We start from the raw sequence: 27,565 nt of genomic DNA, 5'->3' as shown, positions 1-27,565 counted from the left end.
GCAGATAAGAATTATTTTTAATTTGCAAGCTGGTGGAGGTTAGTATAGATGGACTAATAGAACAAGTCCCACACACTGCTAGAAGCCGAAATATTTTTTCAGAGCTAGATGCAGAAAAAAATTATATTGAATTTGCAACCTGATGGAGGTCAGTATAGATGGACTAATAGAACAAGTCCCACACACTGCTAGAAGCCGAAATATTTCTTCAGAGCTAGATGCAGATAAAAATTATTTTTAATTTGCAACCTGGTGGAGGTTAGTATAGATGGACTAATAGACCAAGTCCCACACACTGCTAGAAGCCGAAATATTTTTTCAGAGCTAGATGCAGAAAAAAATTATATTGAATTTGCAACCTGATGGAGGTCAGTATAGATGGACTAATAGAACAAGTCCCACACACTGCTAGAAGCCCAAATATTTTTTCAGAGCTAGATGCAGATAAAAATTTTATTGAATTTGCAACCTGGTGGAGGTTAGTATAGATGGACTAATAGACCAAGTCCCACACACTGCTAGATGCCAAAATATTTTTTCAGAGCTAGATGCAGAAAAAAATTATATTGAATTTGCAACCTGATGGAGGTTAGTATAGATGGACTAACAGAACAAGTCCCACACACTGCTTGAAGAACATATAATTTTTCAGAGCTAGATGCAGAAAATTTTTTTATTGAATTTGCAACCTGATGGAGGTCAGTATAGATGGACTAATAGAACAAGTCCCACACACTGCTAGAAGCCCAATTATTTTTTCAGAGCTAGATGCAGAAAAAAATTATACTGAATTTGCAACCTGATGGAGGTTAGTATAGATGGACTAATAGAACAAGTCCCACACACTGCTAGAAGCCCAAATATTTCTTCAGAGCTAGATGCAGATAAGAATTATTTTTAATTTGCAACCTGGTGGAGGTTAGTATAGATGGACTAATAGAACAAGTCCCACACACTGCTAGAAGCCGAAATATTTTTTTCAGAGCTAGATGCAAAAAAAAATTATATTGAATTTGCAACCTGATGGAGGTTAGTATAGATGGACTAATAGAACAAGTCCCACACACTGCTAGAAGCCGAAATATTTCTTCAGAGCTAGATGCAGATAAAAATTATTTTTAATTTGCAACCTGGTGGAGGTTAGTATAGATGGACTAATAGACCAAGTCCCACACACTGCTAGAAGCCGAAATATTTTTTCATAGCTAGATGCAGAAAAAAATTATATTGAATTTGCAACCTGATGGAGGTTAGTATAGATGGACTAATAGAACAAGTCCCACACACTGCTAGAAGCCCAAATATTTTTTCAGAGCTAGATGCAGAAAAAAATTATATTGAATTTGCAACCTGATGGAGGTCAGTATAGATGGACTAACAGAACAAGTCCCACACACTGCTAGAAGCCCCAATATTTTTTCAGAGCTAGATGCAGATAAAAATTATTTTTAATTTGCAACCTGGTGGAGGTTAGTATAGATGGACTAATAGACCAAGTCCCACACACTGCTAGAAGCCGAAATATTTTTTCAGAGCTAGATGCAGAAAAAAATTATATTGAATTTGCAACCTGATGGAGGTAAGTATAGATGGACTAATAGAACAAGTCCCACACACTTCTAGAAGCCAAAATATTTTTTCAGAGCTAGATGCAGAAAAAAATTATATTGAATTTGCAAACTGATGGAGGTTATTATAGATGAACTAATAGAACAAGTCCCACACACTGCTAGAAGCCGAAATATTTTTTCAGAGCTTGATGCAGAAAAAAATTATATTGAATTTGCAACCTGATGGAGGTCAGAATAGATGGACTAATAGAACAAGTCCCACACACTGCTAGAAGCCGAAATATTTTTTCAGAGCTAGATGCAGAAAAAAATTATATTGAATTTGCAACCTGATGGAGGTCAGTATAGATGGACTAATAGAACAAGTCTCACACACTGCTAGAAGCCAAAATATTTTTTCAGAGCTAGATGCAGATAAAAATTATTTTTAATTTGCAACCTGGTGGAGGTTAGTATAGATGGACTAATAGAACAAGTCCCACACACTGCTAGAAGCCCAAATATTTTTTCAGAGCTAGATGCGTAAAAAAATTATATTGAATTTGCAACCTGATGGAGGTCAGTATAGATGGCCTAATAGAACAAGTCCCACATACTGCTAGAGCCTGAAATATTTTTTCAGAGCTAGATGCAGAAAAAAATTATATTGAATTTGCAACCTGATGGAGGTCAGTATAGATGGACTAATAGAACAAGTCCCACACACTGCTAGAAGCCAAAATATTTTTTCAGAGCTAGATGCGGAAAAAAATTATATTGAATTTGCAACCTGATGGAGGTCAGTATAGATGGCCTAATAGAACAAGTTCCACACACTGCTAGAAGCCGAAATATTTTTTCAGAGCTAGATACAGAAAAAAAATTATATTGAATTTGCAACCTGATGGAGGTCAGTATAGATGGACTAATAGAACAAGTCCCACACACTGCTAGAAGCCAAAATATTTTTTCAGAGCTAGATGCGGAAAAAAATTATATTGAATTTGCAACCTGATGGAGGTCAGTATAGATGGCCTAATAGAACAAGTCCCACATACTGCTAGAACCCGAAATATTTTTTCAGAGCTAGATGCAGAAAAAAATTATATTGAATTTGCAACCTGATGGAGGTCAGTATAGATGGACTAATAGAACAAGTCCCACACACTGCTAGAAGCCCAAATATTTCTTCAGAGCTAGATGCAGATAAGAATTATTTTTAATTTGCAACCTGGTGGAGGTTAGTATAGATGGACTAATAGACCAAGTCCCACACACTACTAGAAGCCGAAATATTTTTTCAGAGCTAGATGCAAAAAAAATTATATTGAATTTGCAACCTGATGGAGGTTAGTATAGATGGACTAATAGAAAAAGTCCCACACACTGCTAGAAGCCAAAATATTTTTTCAGAGCTAGATGCAGAAAAAAATTATATTGAATTTGCAACCTGATGGAGGTCAGTATAGATGGACTAATAGAACAAGTCCCACACACTGCTAGAAGCCCAAATATTTTTTCAGAGCTAGATGCAGATAAAAATTATTTTTAATTTGCAACCTGGTGGAGGTTAGTATAGATGGACTAATAGACCAAGTCCCACACACTGCTAGAAGCCGAAATATTTTTTCAGAGCTAGATGCAGAAAAAAATTATATTGAATTTGCAACCTGATGGAGGTTAGTATAGATGGACTAATAGAACAAGTCCCACACACTGCTAGAAGCCAAAATATTTTTTCAGAGCTAGATGCAGAAAAAAATTATATTGAATTTGCAACCTGATGGAGGATAGTATAGATGAACTAATAGACCAAGTCCCACACACTGCTAGAAGCCGAAATATTTTTTCAGAGCTTGATGCAGAAAAAAATTATATTGAATTTGCAACCTGATGGAGGTCAGTATAGATAGACTAATAGAACAAGTCCCACACACTGCTAGAAGCCCAAATATTTTTTCAAAACTAGATGCAGAAAAAAATTATATTGAATTTGCAACCTGATGGAGGTCAGTATAGATGGACTAATAGAACAAGTCCCACACACTGCTAGAAGCCAAAATATTTTTTCAGAGCTAGATGCAGAAAAAAATTATATTGAATTTGCAACCTGATGGAGGTTATTATAGATGAACTAATAGAACAAGTCCCACACATTGCTAGAAGCCGAAATATTTTTTCAGAGCTTGATGCAGAAAAAAATTATATTGAATTTGCAACCTGATGGAGGTCAGTATAGATGGACTAATAGAACAAGTCCCACACACTGCTAGAAGCCGAAATATTTTTTCAGAGCTAGATGCAGAAAAAAATTATATTGAATTTGCAACCTGATGGAGGTCAGTATAGATGGACTAATAGAACAAGTCCCACACACTGCTAGAAGCCAAAATATTTTTTCAGAGCTAGATGCAGATAAAAATTATTTTTAATTTGCAACCTGGTGGAGGTTAGTATAGATGGACTGATAGAACAAGTCCCACACACTGCTAGAAGCCGAAATATTTTTTCAGAGCTAGATGCAGATAAAAATTATATTGAATTTGCAACCTGATGGAGGTTAGTATAGATGGACTAATAGAACAAGTCCCACACACTGCTAGAAGCCCAAATATTTTTTCAGAGCTAGATGCAGATAAAAATTATTTTTAATTTGCAACCTGATGGAGCTTATTATAGATGAACTAATAGAACAAGTCCCACACACTGCTAGAAGCCGAAATATTTTTTCAGAGCTTGATGCAGAAAAAAATTATATTGAATTTGCAACCTGATGGAGGTCAGTATAGATGGCCTAATAGAACAAGTCCCACATACTGCTAGGACCCGAAATATTTTTTCAGAGCTAGATGCAGAAAAAAATTATATTGAATTTGCAACCTGATGGAGGTCAGTATAGATGGACTAATAGAACAAGTCCCACACACTGCTAGAAGCCCAAATATTTCTTCAGAGCTAGATGCAGATAAGAATTATTTTTAATTTGCAACCTGGTGGAGGTTAGTATAGATGGACTAATAGACCAAGTCCCACACACTGCTAGAAGCCCAAATATTTCTTCAGAGCTAGATGCAGATAAGAATTATTTTTAATTTGCAACATGGTGGAGGTTAGCATAGATGGACTAATAGACCAAGTCCCACACACTGTAGAAACCAAAATATTTTTTCAGAGCTAGATGCAAAAAAAATTATATTGAATTTGCAACCTGATGAAGGTTAGTATAGATGGACTAATAGAACAAGTCCCACACACTGCTAGAAGCCAAAATATTTTTTCAGAGCTAGATGCAGAAAAAAATTATATTGAATTTGCAACCTGATGGAGGTCAGTATAGATGGACTAATAGAACAAGTCCCACACACTGCTAGAAGCCCAAATATTTTTTCAGAGCTAGATGCAGATAAAAATTATTTTTAATTTGCAACCTGGTGGAGGTTAGTATAGATGGACTAATAGACCAAGTCCCACACACTGCTAGAAGCCCAAATATTTTTTCAGAGCTAGATGCAGATAAAAATAATTTTTAATTTGCAACCTGGTGGAGGTTAGTATAGATGGACTAATAGACCAAGTCCCACACACTGCTAGAAGCCCAAATATTTTTTCAGAGCTAGATGCAGATAAAAATTATTTTTAATTTGCAACCTGGTGGAGGTTAGTATAGATGGACTAATAGAACAAGTCCCACACACTGCTAGAAGCCAAAATATTTTTTCAGAGCTAGATGCAGAAAAAAATTATATTGAATTTGCAACCTGATGGAGGTTAGTATAGATGGACTAGTAGAACAAGTCCCACACACTGCTAGAAGCCAAAATATTTTTTCAGAGCTATATGCGGAAAAAAATTATATTGAATTTGTAACCTGATGGAGGTCAGTATAGATGGCCTAATAGAACAAGTCCCACACACTGCTAGAAGCCGAAATATTTTTTCAGAGCTGGATACAGAAAAAAATTATATTGAATTTGCAACCTGATGGAGGTCAGTATAGATGGACTAATAGAACAAGTCCCACACACTGCTAGAAGCCCAAATATTTCTTCAGAGCTAGATGCAGATAAGAATTATTTTTAATTTGCAACGTGGTGGAGGTTAGTATAGATGGACTAATAGACCAAGTCCCACACACTGCTAGAAGCCAAAATATTTTTTCAGAGCTAGATGCAGAAAAAAATTATATTGAATTTGCAACCTGATGGAGGTAAGTATAGATGGACTAATAGAACAAGTCCCACACACTGCTAGAAGCCAAAATATTTTTTCAGAGCTAGATGCAGAAAAAAATTATATTGAATGTGCAACCTGATGGAGGTTATTATAGATGAACTAATAGAACAAGTCCCACACACTGCTAGAAGCCAAAATATTTTTTCAGAGCTTGATGCAGAAAAAAATTATATTGAATTTGCAACCTGATGGAGGTCAGTATAGATGGACTAATAGAACAAGTCCCACACACTGCTAGAAGCCGAAATATTTTTTCAGAGCTAGATGCAGAAAAAAATTATATTGAATTTGCAACCTGATGGAGGTCAGTATAGATGGACTAATAGAACAAGTACCACACACTGCTAGAAGCCAAAATATTTTTTCAGAGCTAGAAGCAGATAAAAATTATTTTTAATTTGCAACCTGGTGGAGGTTAGTATAGATGGACTGATAGAACAAGTCCCACACACTGCTAGAAGCCAAAATATGTTTTCAGAGCTAGATGCGGAAAAAAATTATATTGAATTTGCAACCTGATGGAGGTCAGTATAGATGGCCTAATAGAGCAAGTCCCACATACTGCTAGAAGCCGAAATATTTTTTCAGAGCTAGATGCAGAAAAAAATTATATTGAATTTGCAACCTGATGGAGGTCAGTATAGATGGACTAATAGAACAAGTCCCACACACTGCTAGAAGCCCAAATATTTCTTCAGAGCTAGATGCAGATAAGAATTATTTTTAATTTGCAACCTGGTGGAGGTTAGTATAGATGGACTAATAGACCAAGTCCCACACACTGCTAGAAGCCAAAATATTTTTTCAGAGCTAGATGCAAAAAAAATTATATTGAATTTGCAACCTGATGAAGGTTAGTATAGATGGACTAATAGAACAAGTCCCACACACTGCTAGAAGCCAAAATATTTTTTCAGAGCTAGATGCAGAAAAAAATTATATTGAATTGGCAACCTGATGGAGGTCAGTATAGATGGACTAATAGAACAAGTCCCACACACTGCTAGAAGCCCAAATATTTTTTCAGAGCTAGATGCAGATAAAAATTATTTTTAATTTGCAACCTGGTGGAGGTTAGTATCGATGGACTAATAGACCAAGTCCCACACACTGCTAGAAGCCGAAATATTTTTTCAAAGCTAGATGCAGAAAAAAATTATATTGAATTTGCAAACTGATGGAGGTCAGTATAGATGGACTAATAGAACAAGTCCCACACACTGCTAGAAGCCCAAATATTTCTTCAGAGCTAGATGCAGATAAAAGTTATTTTTAATTTGCAACCTGGTGGAGGTTAGTATAGATGGACTAATAGACCAAGTCCCACACACTGCTAGAAGCCCAAATATTTTTTCAGAGCTAGATGCAGATAAAAATTATTTTTAATTTGCAACCTGGTGGAGGTTAGTATAGATGGACTAATAGACCAAGTCCCACACACTGCTAGAAGCCGAAATATTTTTTCAGAGCTAGATGCAGAAAAAAATTATATTGAATTTCCAACCTGATGGAGGTTAGTATAGATGGACTAATAGAACAAGTCCCACACACTGCTAGAAGCCAAAATATTTTTTCAGAGCTAGATGCAGAAAAAAATTATATTGAATTTGCAACCTGATGTAGGTTAGTATAGATGAACTAATAGAACAAGTCCCACACACTGCTAGAAGCCGAAATATTTTTTCAGAGCTTGATCCAGAAAAAAATGATATTGAATTTGCAACCTGATGGAGGTCAGTATAGATAGACTAGTAGAACAAGTCCCACACACTGCTAGAAGCCCAAATATTTTTTCAGAGCTAGATGCAGAAAAAAATTATATTGAATTTGCAACCTGATGGAGGTCAGTATAGATGGACTAATAGAACAAGTCCCACACACTGCTAGAAGCCCAAATATTTTTTCAGAGCTAGATGCAGATAAAAATTATTTTTAATTTGCAACCTGGTGGAGGTTAGTATAGATGGACTAATAGACCAAGTCCCACACACTGCTAGAAGCCGAAATATTTTTTCAGAGCTAGATCCAGAAAAAAAATTATATTGAAATTGCAACCTGATGGAGGTCAGTATAGATGGACTAATAGAACAAGTCCCACACACTGCTAGAAGCTGAACTATTTTTTCAGAGCTAGATGCAGAAAAAAATTATATTGAATTTGCAACCTGATGGAGGTCAGTATAGATGGACTAATAAAACAAATCCCACACATTGCTAGAAGCCCAAATATTTTTTCAGAGCTAGATGCAGATAAAAATTATTTTTAATTTGCAACCTGGTGGAGGTTAGTCTAGATGGACTAATAGACCAAGTCCCACACACTGCTAGAAGCCAAAATATTTTTTCAGAGCTAGATGCAGAAAAAAATTATATTGAATTTGCAACCTGATGGAGGTCAGTATAGATGGACTAATAGAACAAGTCACACACACTGCTAGAAGCCGAAATTTTTTCAGAGCTAGATGCAGAAAAAAATTATATTGAATTTGCAACCTGATGGAGGTTAGTATAGATGGACTAATAGAACAAGTCCCACAAACTGCTAGAAGCCCAAATATTTTTTCAGGGCTAGATGCAGAAAAATATTATATTGAATTTACAACCTGGTGGAGGTTAGTATAGATGGACTAATAGAATGATGCTATGCCCAAAAGGTTTCACTTCACTAGGTACAGTAAAAAAATTGGTATTCTATACACAGGTGGTATAGCTTGCAACACAGATAGGCTACTCCACTGACTAACACACTCTGCAATAGGCCAAAAAGGATTTGCTTTGTTAGATTTAGCCAAGTGCTGTGAAAAAAACTTGCACAGCACTGGCACAGACCTGCCTGGCAAAAACTGATAGGAACTGATGTAACTTAGTCCTGAAATTGACTGCAATTACAATTAGTCTTTTCTCCCTATCTATCTATTTAAGAGCACAGACCTGCCTGGTAAAAGTCTTAGGAAATGATGTAACCTAGTCCTTAAAAGGACTGCAATCAAAACTCTTCCCTACTCCCAAGCTATCTGTAGATTTGTGCAAAAATTGGCTTGAAATTAACAAGGTATAGCGCACACAGCAACAGCGGTGCCGTCTAACACGCAGCTGCAGCAGTGAGAAAATGGTGGCGATGGGGAAAATGGCTGGGTCTTATAGGGCAAGGACATGTGACATACACTGCCAATGACTCATGCCCTTGCTTGTGTGAAAAAAAGCACTTCGCTCCGTGTGTGCGCTGCTGATAGGCTGACAGACTGCACCTCCCCACTGTAAATGCGGGAAAGAGAAATAAAAATGGAGATCTTCATTATTCCTGCAGAGATCCATCACCTGCCCCTCCCCCCGCCCCGCTGTACACTCAAACTGCGTATTAACATTAATTTTCAGCATTACTGAGAAAAAATCCAGTTATCATTTTGGTGAACGAACAGTTATCGAACATAACCTCGAACAGCCGAATTTTTTTCAAATCGTTCGTGTTCGCCGAACGGCTCGAACACCGCCCAAAACAGCTCGAATTTGAGATTGGCGAACAGTTCGAGTCGAACACCGCTCATCTCTATACAGTAGAATAATATTATTAAATTGCAGGCCTGCTATTTAAAACCGTGGTTCTCTGTCAGACATATCACATATAACAGTGTTCCAAAATCAGCAATTTCTGCCTTCCATTTCATTGCAGTTTGTTTGTCAAGCTATACACACTAGGTCTCTGTGTAGAATAATATTAGTAAATTACAGGCCTGCTATTTAAAACCAAGGTTCTCTGTCAGACATATCACCTATAACAGTGTTCCAAAATCAGCCATTTCTGCTTTCCATTTCATTGCAGTGTGTTGGTCAAGCTATTCACACTAGGTCTGTGTGTAGAATAATATTAGTAAATTACAGGCCTTCTATTTAAAACTGTGGTTCTCTGTCAAACATATCACCTATAACAGTGTTCCAAAATCAGATATTTCTTTCATTTTCATTTCGTTGCAGTGTGTCAGTCAAACTATTCACACTAGGTCTCTGTGTAGAATAATATTAGTAAATTACAGGCCTGCTATTTAAAACCGTGGTTCTCTGTCAAACGTATCACATATAACTGCATTCCAAAATCAGCCATTTCTTGTGAACGTGGTAAATATTGTCCTCCATTTTAAATGGGCAAGGTACGTGGCAAGGGACGGGGAAATGGACGTGATGGTGCATGTGACTCGCCCCCTGGGCCGTGGGGTACCCAGAACCGGGCCTTCTAGTGTACGGTGCTGATGGGGGTAGTAGTGGTAACCCAGTCCCGTGGCTCAGGGTGGTCAGACCAATGTTGTGGCAGTCTATTTATAGATTTTTGAATGTCCAACTCGCTACCCGTGGATTGCGGTCAGAGATAACCGCCGCTGCGAGGCAGACCACAGAGGCTGGTGTTGGTGCGCAGCACAGGGATGGGATAACTCCCCACGGGAAGAGTGTAGCCTCAGGGCAGTGTATATGGATGCTGGGGGTGGTGGTGCCGACGCAGCAGAAATCACACTGAGTCCAATAATGCAGTCCAGGGACTTTTACTCACAGTTGTTATCCGAGTCACTTCTGTCAGCAAGGACTGCCCGAGCCGTGCTGCGTCCACCAGGTGAGGAGCTCGGTCAACCCCCAGGCAATTCAGGAGTATGGCACAGGACCCCCTTCTGTCCTTTCTCTGGCCTCTCGTGCCCCACCAGTGTCCTGACTTCTGTCCGGCTACCGCGGACCGTGTCGGGTAAGCGTTGGCCTTCACTTCCCGCTATCATATATGGTGCCTTCCTAGCAGGTTTAGCGGGGGGTCGCACCAATAAATGGTCACAACCTCCGGTTCTTGGCTGAGGGTAGATTCACCTCCAGCAACTTAGGAATCCGGTACCTTTCCGCAGCCTGATCCTTTCACCCGGTATTGTGGGGTATGCAACGGTTGCTGACCGTTCTGCACTCTTAGGGTCCCTTCTGCCTTCTTGTTTCTGGAGCCCTTCCACTGCTCTGTCTCTTCTCCTTCCTTCCTTCTCCTTCTTCTCTTCTCCTCTCCGGCCTTCTCTCTAGGCCTGCCTCGTGGAGCTGAGCTCAGGCTGAGCCTATCAGCTCTCTCTCCCTGAGCTCTCTCTCTCTGAAAACTCTCTCTGAACCCTGACTAAAGATGGCTCCCACCTTTTATCTGCTTCTCTGTGTCTGAGCTCAGGTGACCTGCACCCAATGAGCTCCTTCCTGTGCTCCAGAAACCATCCCCTTCTGCTCCTACACCACTGGGTTCTCTCTCCCCTCCCCCCTCCAGCCAGGGACATGGTCAGTTGTGCCTGCAAAAATGGGAGCACCGTCGAGCTGTCCCCTGGAAATGGGGAGTGTGCGTGTATGCAGCTAACTGAGCCCTGGTCCACACTCCATCCTTACCTGGGAGTGGAATATCACACCTCTGGGTGAGGTGCAATACCCCTGTAGCAACCGAACCCTCGGGGCGCTACACATGCAGAGGCCGAGGACGTGGCCGTGGGCAAACTGAATTTGTGCCACAACAAACACCCACATCTTGTGGCTCGACCTTCCTTTCCCAATTACTAAGGGACCGCAGTACACCACTATTGAACCCAGAGCAGTGTCAAAAGGTTGTTGGCTGGATAGCAGATAATGCTTCCAGTCACTTTGCCACCACCACCACCCTGTCTTCCACACGGTCAAGTCTCAGTAGCTGTGAGTCTGGGCCGCATATTCAATTACCAACCATACTGTTCCAAGATCAGTGTGGGGTAATTACTATAAACACTATTTGCCAAAGGCAACAAAAACCCCAATCTAAAGACCTTAAAATATAACTTTTATTTGACTTGTATAAAGGAATATAACTTTAAAAGTTTGCAGAGGTCACTATAACAACTAGCTAACTATCAAGGATCCAATAATCTCTTATTTTATCTATCTGTATGACGATATATCCTAAGGTAAGCAAGGTATGGCCGCTACCTATACTCTCCTATGCTTATGTATGACTTTTGTATACTGACTACTGTCAATAAAACAAAACACAGAGCCTCCCCAACATGTTTCACCAGAGATCTGGCGTCATCAGGGGATAGAGGCTAAATGAGCTGACACAAGGGCTGCCAGCCTTCTTAAGCCCTTGCACATGACATCATCAAAAGGTCATCCAATCATATGGCACCGAGAAGTGCTGTCTTATAGGTTGTAGTTAATGAGGGCAGGAGGGAGAATTATCCCGTGTTTGGATTGGGATAGCAATAATGAATGACAAAGTAACTGGACAAATTAGAAAGGAGGAAATGAGTCTATTGGTTAGTGCAGCCTTGTGACTATGAGTACTGAATGCTAGTGGTAGATAATCTGTGCCATATGATTGGATGACCTTTTGATTATGTCATGTGCAAGGGCTTAAGAAGGCCTGTGTTTTGTTTTAATGGCAGTAGTCAGTATACAAAAGTCATACATAAACATAGGAGAGTATAGGTAGCGGCCGCACATTGCTTACCTTAGGATATATAGTAGTCATACAGATAGATAAAATGAGACATCAATGGATCCTCAACAGTTAGCTAGTTGTTATACTGACCTCTGCAAACTTTTAAAGTTATATTCCTTTATACTAGTCAAATAAAAGTTATATTTTAAGGTCTTTAGGTTGAGGTTTTTGTTGCCTTTGGCAAATAGTGTTTATGGGCCGCATATTTCTCACCCTGATCCTCCTTCCTCCAATCATGCTGAGTGCCAGGAGACAACTGATCCCACAATTGGACACTCAGAAGAGCTGTTCACTTTTCCATTTGTAGATTCGGGCCTCTCGCCTGGCCAGCTTCAAGTGAGTCAAGAGGAGAATGCATGTAGCGATGCCCAAATATTGGAGCAGCCACGGTTACTGTCGTAAGAGGTGGATGATGATGATGATGATGAGACACAATTGCCAGAAAGTCAGGAGGAGGACCAGGGTGCGGATGAAAAAGACGAGGTGGTGGATGATATAGTAACTGACCCAACCTGGCAGGGTGACATACAGAGCGAGAACAGCAGCACACAGGGAGGGAGGCATTGCACCACAACAGGCAGGAAGAAGCAGTGTGGTGGCCGCAGACACAAGGCGGGAAAGAGTTCCTCGCAACGCCAACACGACGAAAGATGCCAGTACAACTGTTAGGTCTTTCCGAGTCTGGATGTTTTTCAAAGACTCTGCAGATAACCCCAAAAAGGCCATTTGCACCACCTGCAAGGCCAGAATCAGCAGGGGTAGCAAAACTAGCAACCGGACCACCACCAGCATACTCAGGCACATGACAGCAAAGCACTCGACTAGGTGGACCAAACACCAGGTTCCAGAAGTAGTGTCTACAGGTGACACCACTGCGTTTTTCAGTGTTGTGCATGCATGCCAATCCCCTGTAAATGGCGCATGCAAAGATACCTCCCGCCCTGCACCTGTCGTTGCACACTCGCAACTACCACCATCAGCAACTACGTCCATATCTTTTTCCCAACGCAGCGTTCAGTTGTCCCTACCCCAGTACATGGAACGCAAATGCAAATACGCTGCCCACACCCCACAGGCCACACTACTAAACTCACACATTTCGTGAATGCTTGCGCTTGAAATGTTGCCTTTTAGGCTCGTAGAGACGGAAGCTTTCCACAACCTGATGGTGGCTGTCCCTCGATACTCGGTTCCCAGCCGCCACTATTTCTCCAAGTGTTCCGTCCCCGCATTACACAAGCACATGTCCCAGAACATTAGTCGTGCCCTCAACAATGCAATTACTGGGAGGTTCCACCTAACCACGGACACATGGACAAGTGCTTGTGGGCAGGGACAGTACATCTCGCTGACAGCACACTGGGATAATATAGTGGAAGCCGGAACCCAGTCAGACCTTGGGACGGAATACGTCCTCCCAACACTGATTGCGGGCCCTAGGTCAATTAGGGTTGCCCCCACATTCTATAGCTCTTGCACCTCCTCCTCCTCTTCAGCCTCCATCTCCAAAATGCCAACATCAGTCAGAAACAGGAAGCACTGCAGTACTACCTTGGCCAAGCAGCAACAGGCTGTGCTGAAGCTCATATGCTTAGGTGACAAACCGCACACCACTGAAGAGTTGTGGACTGCTCTGAAAAGAGTAGGCAGATCTGTGGCTGTCACCGCTGAACCTACAGCCAGGCATTGTCGTGTGTGACAATGGCCAGAACCTAGTGGTGGCTCTGAAGCGAGGCGAGCTCACAAGCGAGGCGAGCTCACACACGTAACATGCCTCGCCAATGTGCTTAACCTAGTGGTTCAGTGGTTTCTCAAAACCTACCAGGATATGCCAGATCTGCTTGTCAAAGTGTGTGCCCATTTTAGAAAATCAGCTACAGCTTCCACCACCCTTGCAGTGCTTCAGCAGCGGTTGCAGCTTCCAACTCACCAACTGGTGTGCGATGTCCCCACGCTCTGGAACTCAACATTGCATATGTTGGGAAGGATTCATGAGCACCATAGGGCAGTTGTTGAGTACCAGCTTCAAAACGCCCATCAGTATTCAGGTCAACCTCCCCACATAAAAGCTCAGGAGTGGGCATCGATATTAGACATTTGTGCCATCCTCAAAAACTTTGAGGACTTCATCAAGATGGTGAGCAGCAATGACTCCATAATTAGCATCACCATCCTGTTACTCTGTCTTCTGAAACGATCGCTGCTCACAATTAAAGAGGATGCATTGCAGGCGGAGCACAATGAGATGGCGCAAGGAACCAAACAGGGTGATTCCACAGAGACAAGCCTCATCTCATCCCAATGTGGATTGGGAAACAATGAGGGGGAAGAGGAGGAGGAAGAACAGAAGCTAGTTTCCTGTGCTATAGACGGTACTACCCACTCAACTGTCATACCGTTTGTTCAGCATGGATAGCCTGAGGAGAGGGAGGAGGATTAGGAGGAGAGCATGGTCAGTCGTTCTCTTGGTGAGCACACGGAAGTCTTTCCTGTTAGCAATCTGGCACACATGGCTGACTTTGTTGCACTGCCTTTCCCGTGACCCTTGCATTGTCCAAATTTTGAGTGACAGTCATTACTGGTTGGTGACACTTGTCGACCCATGCTACAAGGAGGACTTTCTATCTCTCATTCCCGCGGCGGACAGGTCTCCTAAAATGGTGCAGTACCAGAAGGCCCTTGTTGCGGAATTATTAAAAAAATTCCCATCTGAAAATGCTGGTGACAGAGGTCATAAACAAGGAGTACAGGCAAGAGAGACACAAATATGATCCAGCAGAAGCAGGAGAACACTGTCAAAGGTCTGGGAGAGTTTTCTCAGACCCTCCCATCGCACAGGCCCTGATGCGTGGGGTACTCTCACAAGGAGGGATAATATTACGAAGATACTGAAAGAGTACCTTGCCAACGGTATCAACATCCTCCGTGATTCCTCTGTGCTGTATAATTATTGGGTATCCAAGCTGGACATGTGGAATGAACTGGCTCTCTACGCCTTGGAGGTACTGGCCTGCCCTGCTGCTAGCGTTTTGTCAGAGCAGGTTTTTAGTGCTGCTGGGGGAATTATAATTGATAGGTGCATCCGCCTGTCAACTAAAAATGCTGACAGGCTGACTCTTATAAAAATGAACAAGGGCTAGATTGGGCCAGACTTCTCAACACCACCGGATGATAGCAGCGGAACAAACTCAAATACAGTGTCTTTTTTTGGAAAGTCTATTCCCATGCACCTCTTCACACCCAGACATGGGCATATGCTTCCTGATCTTGTCTGGTTTCTTTTGTCCTCCTCATCCTCATCCTCTTCCTCCACCACCAGGTTGGCCGTGATGCAACACCCCCATAATTTTTTTAACCCCTTTATGACCTTGTCAGTAATAGCACGTAGCTGCGCCCTAGGCCTTATGGACCAGCTACGTAATATTACGCACACTGGGATCGCGCCCGCACAAAAGCAGTGCGGGGCGATCGCTGCCTGGTGTCAGCTGATTGTCACAGCTGACATCTGGTGCTATGTGCCAGGAGTGGTCCTGCACCGCTGCTGGCACATTAACCCCCGAAATGCTGCAATCAAAGTTGATCGCAGCATTGCGGGGGCAAGGGGAGGTAAGCGCCAACACTTACCTCCTCTGCCGGTGTCCCGCCTTGTCTGCGACGGCGGCTCGCGGATGTTGTCATGGTGACCCGATTCCGTCATGACAACATCTGGGTCACCAGACAGCAGGAAGTTACTTTGCTCATGCGCAGTGCATGACCAAAGTATCTTCTCCCTGTGCAGCACTGATAAGCTGCATAGCATAGGGAGCATAGGGAGCTGCTGCTCTCTATGCTATACAGCCGATCAGGCTAAAAAAAGTGAAAGTCCCATAGTGGGACAAAGTTTAAAAGTAAAAAAAGTGCCAGAAAGTGAAAAAAAAATGAAAAAAAATGTAAAAATATTAAAAAAAGAGTTTCCCCAAAAATAAAAATATATTGTATCCACAATATTTATTTATTATGAAAAAAATAAATAAATGAACCAATAAAAGTACACATATTTGGTATCACCACGTCCAGAATGACCTGACCTATAAAACTGTCAACTGTCCAACTAGTTAACCTTTTTAGTGAACACGTAGAAAAAATAAATAATAAACAAAGCAAAAAACAATGCTTTATCATCATACCGCCAAATAGAAAATGGAATAAAACGCGATCAAAAAGACGAATGTAAATAAAAATGGTACAGCTGAAAACGTCAACTTGTCCAAGCTGCCATACAGCTCCATCATCCAAAAAATAAAAAAGTTATAGCTCTCAGAATAAAGTGAAGCAAAAAAATTATTTTTCTATAAAATAGTTTTTATTGTGTAAAAGTGCCAAAACATAAAAAAATATATAAATGTGGTACCGCTGTAAACATACTGACACAAAGAATAAAGCTACCTTATCAATTTTACCACACGCAGAACGGCATAAAAAAAAAAAACACAATTCCTGAATTGTTGATTTTTGTTTATTCTGCCTCCCAAAAATCGGAATAGAAAGCGATCAGAAAAGGTACCAATAAAAATGTCAACTTGTCCCGTAAAAAACAAGCTGTCACATGACTGTCAGCCGAAATATGGAAAAATTATAGCTCTCAAAATATGGTTATGCAAAAGCTAGTCTTTGCAAAAAAAAGTGTCTTTTAGTGTATGACAGCTGTCAATCATAAAAACCCGATATGACTCTGGTATCGCTGTAATCACGCTGACCCGAAGAATAAAGTTGTCTAATCACTTATACTGCACGAGGAATGGCATAAAAAATAAACTCTAGGGTTAGAGTTGTGCTAGGGTTAGGGTTGTGCTAGGGTTAGGGTTGGGAATTTTTCAAAAGTAAAGAAAAAAAATGATGCCGACATGGTGACCAGTGTTGAGCGCATGTGCTCTCTACTTTTGCATCGGGAGCTAGGGTATGCACCGAGTATCGTAGGTGCTCGAGTTACATTCCCAAGTATCTGGCCCATATGCTTCGTGGCCAAAAAAAGTTGCATGGATTGCCTGCCATGCACGAGCGGGGACTCAAGCATGTCACTCGAGCAACCACGATACTTGGTGCATACATAAGTACCCGATGCAAACTCAAGTAGCGAGCACTTGCGCTCAACACTAATGACAACTTATTCAATATGATGACCTAATGTTATCAAATTCTGAGTCGTACCTCTGGGTTCAAAATGTTCACTATACCCCTTGATAATATCCTTGAGGGGTCTAGTTTCCAAAATGGGGTCACTTGTGGGGGGGTTTCCACTATTTAGGTCCATCAGGGGCTCTCCAAACGCGACATGGCATCCGCTCTGAATTCCAGCCAATTTTGCATTGAAAAAGTCACACAGTGCTCCTTCCCTTCTGAACCCCGCCGTGCACCCAAACAGTGAATTTTCCCTACATATGGGGTATCGGCGTACTCAGAAGAAATTGCAAAAAAGTTTTTGGGGTCCATTTTCTCCTCTTACCATTGTGAAATTAAAAAAACTGGGGCTAAAACATAATTTTTGTGGAAAAAGTTTGATTTTTTTATTTTCACAGCTCCGTGTTATAATCTTCTATGAAGCACCTGGCAGTTCAAGGTGCTCAACACACATCTAGATAAGTTCCCTGAGGGGTCTAGTTTCCAAAATGGTGTCACTTGTGGGGGGTTTCCACTGTTTAGGCACATCAGGGATTTTCCAAACACAACATGGCGTCCGCTAATTATTCAAGCAAATTTTACATTCAAAAAGTCAAATGGCGCCCATTCCCTTCCGAACCCTGCCGTGCGCCCAAACAATGGTTTTCCCCCACATATTGGGTATCGACGTGCTCAGGAGAAATTGCACAACAAATTTTGGGATCCATTTTTTCCTGTTACCCTTGCAAAAATAAAAAAATTGGGGACTAAACTAACATTTTTGTGAAAAAAGTTAAATGTTCATTGTTTTCTTCCACATTCCAAAAATTCCTGTGAAGTACGTGAAGGGTTAATAAACTTCTTGAATGTGGTTTTGAGCACCTTGAGGGATGCAGTTTTTAGAATGGTGTCATTCTTGGGTATTTTCTGTATAAAGGCCCCTCAAAGTCACTTCAAATGTGATGTGGACCTTAAAAAAATGGTTTTGTAAATTTTGTTGGAAAAATGAGAAATCGCTGGTCAACTTTTAACCCTTATAACTTCCAAACAAAAAAAAAATTTTGGTTCCAAAATTGTGCTGATGTAAAGTAGACATGTGGGAAATATTTATTAACTATTTTGTGTGACATATCTCTCTGATTTAAGGGCATGAAAATTTAAATTTCTGATTTTTTTCACAAATAAACGAAAGTGATATCGAAGAAATTTTACCACTATATGTCGTGAATACCAGTCTAAGAATCGTTTAGTTATTATCTCATAAAGTGACAGTGGTCATAATTGTAAAAATTGGCATGGTCATTAACGTGCAAAACAGGGGCGGAGGACACTGACTGCTTGGCGCCCCTGTGCAAGAAATGTATCTGGGCCCTCAACCTTTTATGGCGACAAAGCTACAGATGTATATATAGCCACACACACATGTATACCTCTTACATAGCCTCCTTTATTATGTAAATTGCCGTCCCTTATTAGACAGTGCTCTCACTTGTTATGTACAGCACCGTCCCTTACATTTCGGATCATATAGCGCCCTGTTTTTATTACATACCGTCCTCTCTTGTTAGATATATAATGCAATGATGGCTGATAGAACAAGGGAAAGCTTCTTTTCTAATAAAGGAGCTGATGGACTGGCCTTCTGGTCACCGGCTGTTCCATCAGCCGTAATTTTATAACTAACAAGAGAGGACTATGTAATAAAAGAGGGTGCTGTGACTGACAAAAATAGCAAGAATACGCTATGTAAGGGTCAGCACTGTACATAACAACAGAGGAAGCTATATAATAACAGCCATATATAACTAAAGAGGATGGTAGGTAATAAGGGACAGTGTTGTACATAATAAAAGAGAAAACTATGTAACTATGGATGGCGCTATACATAATAAGTGAGTACACTATATACTAAGGGACTGTGCTATACATAATACGGCTACATTCCTGCATCTGTGTGCAGTGTCGGTGTGCTGCCCGCTTTTACAGATGCATTGAGCATGTCCTACAGTATGCTGATCCTCAAAATCGGATCAGAACAGGACATTCTCTGACCCTCACAGATCTCATTCTCATATTTTCATGGATGTGTGAATGGATCTATAAAACTCTACGAGTCCATGGAACATCCGATAAAAAAATCTGGCAGCACACGGACATTTCACACAAATGTGAGATTGCAGCCTAAGGGATTTTACAGATAACATTATCACTCCAAGTCACACAGTGCAGATACAGAATAATATTTACATCCAGACACTTACCGCTGATGTCTCATCTGATCAGAGTTGGTTTCTGCCGCTTCTTCTCCATCTGGTCAGACCTTCATGTCGACATCTCCCAGCCATGACTAGTCTTGTCACGATGATCTTCAGCCTAGAAAATAACAAGGTCAGATATATTGTATACATACATGTGTCTCCCCTGCACTGCGCCCCTGAATACAGATATGTACCCCCCCATTAATATACTATTAGCCACTTAGTAATCAAAATATAAAGTGATAAGCAGCACTGTGCCCCCCATTAACTATAATCTCCACCGGCCAATAATATAAATTATTCAGTCTCTGTGACTCTCCCCAATTAACTGTAAGGCTATGTGCACACGGAAAATATACAAGACTTTATAGTACAAGCAAAGCCACCCCCATCATTGCTCTCTCCCAGCACCCCATCATTGCTCTCTCCCAGCACCCCATCATTGCTCTCTCACAGCACCTCCATCATTGCTCTCTCCCAGCACCCCATCATTGCTCTCTCCCACCACCCTCATCATTGCTCTTTCCCACCACCCCCATCATTGCTCTCCCATTTCCCACGATCCCATCATTGCTCTCCCCATCCACATCCTCATTATTGCTCTCCCCAGCCCCAGCATTGCTCTTTCCAGCCTCCCCACACTGCTCTCCCCAGCCTCCCCTCATTGCTCTCTTCAGCCTTCTCTCATTGCTCTCCCCAGCCCCCCTTCATTATCCTGTTCCTCTCCCCAACTTCCCCAGGTTCAGATAAAAAAATAAAAAACACAACTTGCCTCAGCTCGCATCCCTGCAGCATCCTCCTCATCTCTGGTAACTTTCTCTCTGACACACAGGCCCGCACTGCATGATGACGTCATCAAGCAGCGCAGGCCTGTGTCAGGGACTAAGCGCCGGGCAGCCAGGAAGGGGAGGTGAGGATGGATCCCTGCAGCTCCGCTGCCATTTGCCTCCTGATGGCAGCAGAGCTGCAGGGATCGCTCCATGTGTGCCGCATATGATGAGGACAATCTGGCCATGGGCCCCCCGGAGCCTGGGGCTCTGAGAAGCAGGCCAGATTGCCCTCATTATCAGCCGCTCGCAAGGGCCCCCCTGCACCGCCGGACCCCGGTGCAGTTGCACCGGCTGCACCGGCAGAAGGTTCACCCCTGGTGCAAACCACCTTGGGGGTAAAGTGGTTAAGGGTGTTTATGATGCTTGTAGAGAATTTTTTTAGAGACCTACCTCTAACATTCTGTATGATATACAGTATGTTCATATATACCACCCAGGGATAAATGTTTTTCAGCCCAAGCACTTAGTGCATGGGCATTACCAGTATAGGAGAGCCACTCCTTAACAATGGTAACAATTTTTTGAATCAGGACCTCCTCTACATCTCTTTGAAAGGGGTATTGGTGTGTGCCCAATTTTTTGGCAGCCCTTGCATTCACTGCATGGGTATTATCACTATAAGAGAACCACTCCTTTATAATGGGAATGTTTTCTTTACTGAGGCCCTTTTCTATGTCTCTTCAAAGGTGTATTGATATGGGTCCAAAGTTTTGGGAGCCCTTGCATTCACTGCATGTGTATTACCACTATAGTAGACCCACTCCTTTATAATGGAACATTTTTTTACTGAGACCCTCTTCTATGTCTCTTCAAAGGGGTATTGAGATGCGTCCAAATTTTTGACTGCACTTGCATTCACTGCATGCGTATTACCACTATAGGAAACCCACTCCTTTTATAATGGGAACATTTTATTTACTGAGGCCCTCTTCTATGTCTCTTCAAAGGGGACTTCCCTTGCATACTCAAGAACAGTATAGGAGACACACTTTTTTATAATGGGAACATTTTGTCATGGAGGCCCTCCTGTATGTGTCTTTAAATTGGTATTGGGGTTATTCCTAAATTTAGACAGCCGTTGCAGTCACTTCATACGCAATAACAGTATAGCAGAACCGCTCCTTTATATTGGGAACATTTTGTTACAGATGCCCTCCTTTATGTCTCTTCAAAGGGGCATTGGGATGCGTCAAAAATTTAGGCAGCCGTTGCAGTCACTGCATACGCTATAACAGTAAAGGAGACCCGCTCATTAATAATGGGAACAACAAAGTTAATGGCCCTCTAACAATAATGAGGGTCGACTGCTGGCCCTTTAAGAATAGTAAGGGCAGCTTGATGGTCCTATAAAAATAGGCTTTGTGACTTTCAGAGTCTCTCCTTCATAAACGAAACAGAATGTGTCTGATTATGTCTCACAAACCGCACGGCCAAATAAGGTAGTAAAATGTTAAAATGACATTTACTAGCAAATGTATTTTTCACCATTGAAAGCAATGCAAAAGTGCAAAAACACATCAAAAACGCTACTTGTGAACATAGCCCAAGGTGTGGAGGAGCATTTTTCTTCTTGGTAATTTTTTTTGCCTTATATACAGTGGGGCAAAAAAGTACACTTCTCAAAAAATAAAGGGAACAACACAATGTAACTCCAAGTCAATAACACTTCTGTGAAATCTACCTGTCCAGTTATGAAGCAACACTGATTGTGAATCAATTTCTCCTGCTGTTGTGCAAATGGAACAGACAACTGGTAGAAATTATAGGCAATTAGCAAGATACCCCCTATAACGGAGTGGTTGTGCAGGTGGTGACCACAGACCATTTCTCTGTTCTCATCCTTTTTGGCTGTTGTTTTGGTCACTTTTTCTTTTTGCCATTGCTCTCACCCCTAGAGGTACAGTAGCATGAGGCGGTGTCTACAGTACAACCCACAGAAGTTGCTCAGGTAGTGCAGTTCATCCAGGATGTCACATCAGTGCGTGCTGTGGCAAGAAGGGTAGCTGTGTCTGTCAGCACAGTGCCCAGAGCATGGAGCAGATACCAGGAGATGTGGAGGGAACCATAGGACCGATACCTCCTCCTTTGTGCAAGGAGGAACATTAGGAGCACTGCCAGAGCCCTGCAAAATGACCTCCAGCAAGCCACAAATGTGCATGTGTCTGCACAAATGGTTATAAACCGACTGCATGAGAGTGGTATGAGGGCCCGACATCCACAGATAGGGGTTGTGCTCACAACCCAACACCGTGCAGGACGCTTGGCATTTGCCACAAAATGCCAGGATTGGCAAAGTCGCCAATGTGCTCTTCACAGATGAAAGCAGGTTCACACTGAGCACATGTGACAGACGTAACAGAGTCTGGAGACACCATGGAGAGTGGCCTGCAACATGCTTCAGCATGACCCGTTTAGCAGTGGGTCAGTAATGGTGTGGGGTGACATTTCTTTGGAGGGTTGCACAGCCCTCCATGTGCTCGCCAGAGGTAGCCTGACTGCCATTAGGTTCCGAGATGAGATCCTCAGACCCCTTGTAAGACCATATGAAAACAAATCCTGAAAATCACATTGTCTGATTTGGAAAGAAATTTTTTAAAATTTTGGTGGAAAATAAGTATTTGGTCAATTACAAACAAGCAAGATTTCTGGCTCTCACAGACCTGTAACTTCTTCTTTAAGAGGCTCCTCTGTCCTCCCCTCATTACCTGTAGTACTGGCACCTGTTTGAACTTGTTATCAGTATAAAAGAAACCTGTCCGCAACCTCAAAGAGTCACACTCCAAACTCCACTATGGTGAAGACCAAAGAGCTGTTGAAGGACACCAGAAACAAAATTGTAGCCCTGCACCAGGCTGGGAAGACTGAATCTGCAATAGGCAAGCAGCTTGGTGTGAAGAAATCAACTGTGGGAGCAATAATAAGAAAATGGAAGACATACAAGACCACTGAATCTCCCTCGATCTGGGGCTCCACACAATCCCAGAACCACACAGGGGGACCTAGTTAATAACCTGCAGAGAGCTGGGACCAATGTTACACAGGCTACAATCAATAACAGACTATGCCGCCAGGGACTCCAATTTTGCAGTTCCAGACGTGTCCCCCCCTGCTTAAGCCATTACATATCCGGGCCCATTTGAAGTTTGCTAGAGAGCATTTGGATGATCCAGAAGAGTATTGGGAGAATGTCATATGGTCAGATGAAACCAAAGTAGAACTGTCTGGTAGAAACACAACCGTGTTTGGAAGAGAAAGAATGCTGAGTTGCATCCAAAGAACACCATACCTACTGTGAATCATGGGGGTGGCAACATCATGCTTTGGGGCTGTTTCTCTGCCAAGGGACCAGGATGATTGATCCGTGTACATGAAAGAATTAATGGGGCCATGTATCGTGAGATTTTGAGTGAAAACCTCCTTCCATCATCAAGGGCATTGAAGATGAAATGTGGCTGGGTCTTTCAGCATGACAATGATCCCAAGCACACTGCCAGGGCAATGAAAGAGTGACTTCATAAGAAGCATTTCAAGGTCCTGGAGTGGCCTAGCCAGTCTCCAGATCTAAAACCCTATAGAAAACCCTTGGAGGGAGTTGAAAGTCCATCACTGCTCTAGAGGAGATCTGCATGGAGGAATGGGCCAACAAACCAGCAACAGTGTGTGCCAACCTTGTGAAAACTTACAGAAAATGTTTGACCTCTGTCATTGCTAACAAAGGATATATAACAAATTGACCAAATACTTATTTTCCACCAAAATTTGAAAAAAAATTTCTTTTCAAATCAGACAATGTGATTTTCAGGATTTGTTTCTCATTTTGTATCTCATAGTTGAGGTCTACCTATGATGTCAATTACAGGCCTCTCTCATCTTTTTAAGTGGGAGAACTTGCACAATTGGTGGCTGACTAAATACTTTTTTTTCCCCACTGTACAAGTCATTACAATGGAAAGGATATTCCTTAATATTTTTCCCAGGAAAATCCATTTTGGTTTCGTTTTTGTATGTTTTATTGTGAGCCCGTAAAAGTGGTGTAATACTCTGACAATATTGTTCACAGCATTGACCTGGGAGTCAAAGATGCTTCCATGGGTCTTCCCTATGCGGTTCCCATGTAATTTGAGCACTGTTCCCATCGATTTGGGCAATTTTTAGGCCCGCTGCAGAACTCCCGGGTGGGCCAAAAAATGTGTTTCCCATAGACTTACATTGGGCTCGTTGCTTGGGTCGAGCACTCCAGCATTCTAATTTGCTTGACACAAGCACCCAATCATTTTGCAGACTTACATTCTACAGGATGGTGGGGAACGAGACAGTAGGTTGTGGGGTTTGCGACAAAAAATCCCAAAGGCATATTGCCCAGAAACACACAATTGGTGCCACTGACTGTGTGCAGCTGTGAGCACAAAACTCCAAAGACATGAATAACACCAGAAAAAAAGGAGAGTTTTTCAAATAAAATAAAAAATGTGTAAACTTTATTAACAATTAATTTAAGCAAGACAATACATATAAAAAGAGACGTGAGCCAGAGGATTAGGAAAATAGCAGCAGGGCGCTGGCCATACCAGGGAAAGCTTCAAAGATCACATAATATAAGTGCTGTCAAAAAGCAGCAGGCACAAGTAATATGAATAATTCGAACAATTAGCATGGCACCTTAATATATAATGTCATAGATACATATTAGCCATAATAAATTGCAATGCAGTCACTTGTAGCTCAAGTTGATGTAAGCAGTGGTAACAACAACCTAAGATCAATGAAAATAACAAAGCTTACCCTGGGTGGCGAAGTGCCAAAGAATAGAATGTAAACCACTTCCCAACGCACGTTTCGCGTGTAGTATGGACGGCTTTATCAAGGGAAGGTAAATTAGTGTGGCAAAAGGACCTTAAAATACACCAGGTGGGCGGTCACGTGGTGCACCACGTGACCAACAGACCACCAATGGCATCGAGTGTGCAGCGCGTGCGCACGGGGTCGGACAGGTCCCGCAGCAGCTGCATGATGGTCACTCCCGGGAGTGCGCAGCTAGGGTGCCGCAGCTAGGGACGTGGCCACGCCGGGCACACGAGCACAAGATGCCAGGTAGAAGAATATACACAATCAGTAGTGGCAGCATTATGGGGCAAGAACGCATCATGACCCAATGAATACAAGTTATGTGTATATGCAGCCCATGTCAGGCACAAAAATAAACATAAAATGACACAGTATATGCATAGAACGAGTAGACTGTGAGGTATGATGAGTAGGTGGCTGCATATCTTTGAGACGAACCTGGGCAAATATGGACCGTGACGAAAAGAAACATAAAAACGAATATTAATAAACACCAAAGACACCACACAGATAATAAAAAAGAGTAAAATAGCTGCCAGTGCAAAACCAAGAAGTCTCAAATTGAGACAATAATACAGTTAAATTAGGAAAGAAAACGTACGTGGCTAGTCATAAAAATGACGCAAAGCTAAGGGTCTCATTTAGTCCCTTTGGGGACAACGTGTCCAGTGTGACTATCCACTTAGTTTCACGCTGGGCCAAGATACGTTTCACATTACCGCCCCTTGCCCCAAGGTGGACCACATCAATGCCCCGGATAGAAACTGATGAAGGGTTACAATCATGAAAGTAACGAAAATGCCGGGGAAGAGTTTTTAACTCAGAGGCATCGGTCACTGACCTGGCTGCAGCAATGTCCCTAACGTGCTCCCGAACTCTGACTCTGAGTTCCCTAGATGTAAGGCCAATGTAGATAAGTGAACAATCACAAGTGGCTTAATAGATGACATTAGTGGAACTACAGGAGATACGGTGTTTAATCGAATACTGTTTATCTCCCGCCGCAGAGTCAAAAGTTTGGGTACAAGCCAGGCAGTGACCACAGGGGAAACACCCCAACATAGGTTGGAATGAGGAGAGGAAGGTCTTATTGGTGGGGACATAGTGGCTCTTGACAATTAAATCACTGAGATTTTTGGCACTCCTAGACGTCATAGACGGGAAATCTCCAATAGATCCTGCAAGAGAGGGTTCTGTAAGGAGTATAGGCCAATGTCTCTTAAGGATGGTACGCATGTCATTCCACTTGGTATTATATGTGGTAATAAAGTGTGTCTGATTTTCCACTTATTTAATTTTCCTATTACCGTATAACAGTTGGGAACGAGGTGTTGCCTTGGCTCTCTTATATCCCCTTTAGATCGAACGTTTACTATAACCACGTTGGAGAAACCTTGACTTCAGAGACCTGGCCTGGTCCTCAAAATCCTCAGGGGAGGAGCAGATCTGCCTAACCCTCAGGAACTGTCCAACCGGGACGGCCCTAATAGTTACGGGGTTATGTGCAGAGGAGGCATGAATCAGTGAATTCACGGCTGTTGACTTCCTAAATACGTCAGTCCTGATGGAGAAGTCACGATCAACCTGCAGGCTGACGTCAAGGAAGTCAATCTTTGCCGTGTCCGCTTTATATGTTAAGCTCCCGAGCTGCTGCGGTGTACCCCTCCATAGAAACAAGATGTCGTCTATATATCTATACCAGCACAGGACATGGGTAGCGACCCACGTGCCCTCATCGCCAAAGAGGGATCTCTCCCAGGCACCCAGGAAGAGATTAGTGTACGAAGGCACGCAGGCCGCGCGCATGGCCGTGCCGCGTTGCTGGAGGTAGAATTGATCCTTAAAAATAAAGAAATTATGAGTCAAGATAAACCGCAGCAGCTCTAAAATGAAACCGCAAAGGGGGCCGTCCAGGTTGGTGGCCCCAAGGAAAAGGCGGACCGCATCCAATCCATCAGAATGGCCAATGCACATATAAAGGGTCTCTACATCTGCTGTGACCAACAAAGTGTTAGAGTCCACAAAGACCCCGTCAAAGCGAGTAAGGACATCCGTCGTGTCCTTTAAGTATGATGGGAGAGTCTCGACGAGAGGCTAGAGATAAAAGTCCACGAATTTGCAGATAGGTTAGCAGAAACTCTCAATTCCGGACACAATCGGACGCCCCGATGGATTGACGGCGTCCTTGTGGACCTTGGGCAGCAGATAGAAAGTAGAGACCCTTGGGAATCACACTTTAAGTCCCTC

The sequence above is a fragment of the Phyllobates terribilis genome, unplaced genomic scaffold, assembly GCF_046119375.1.
Source record: "Phyllobates terribilis strain yellow unplaced genomic scaffold, ASM4611937v1 Scaffold_5__5_contigs__length_657084704, whole genome shotgun sequence".
Taxonomy (NCBI): Eukaryota; Metazoa; Chordata; class Amphibia; order Anura; family Dendrobatidae; genus Phyllobates; species Phyllobates terribilis.
This window is presented reverse-complemented; position numbering follows the sequence as displayed.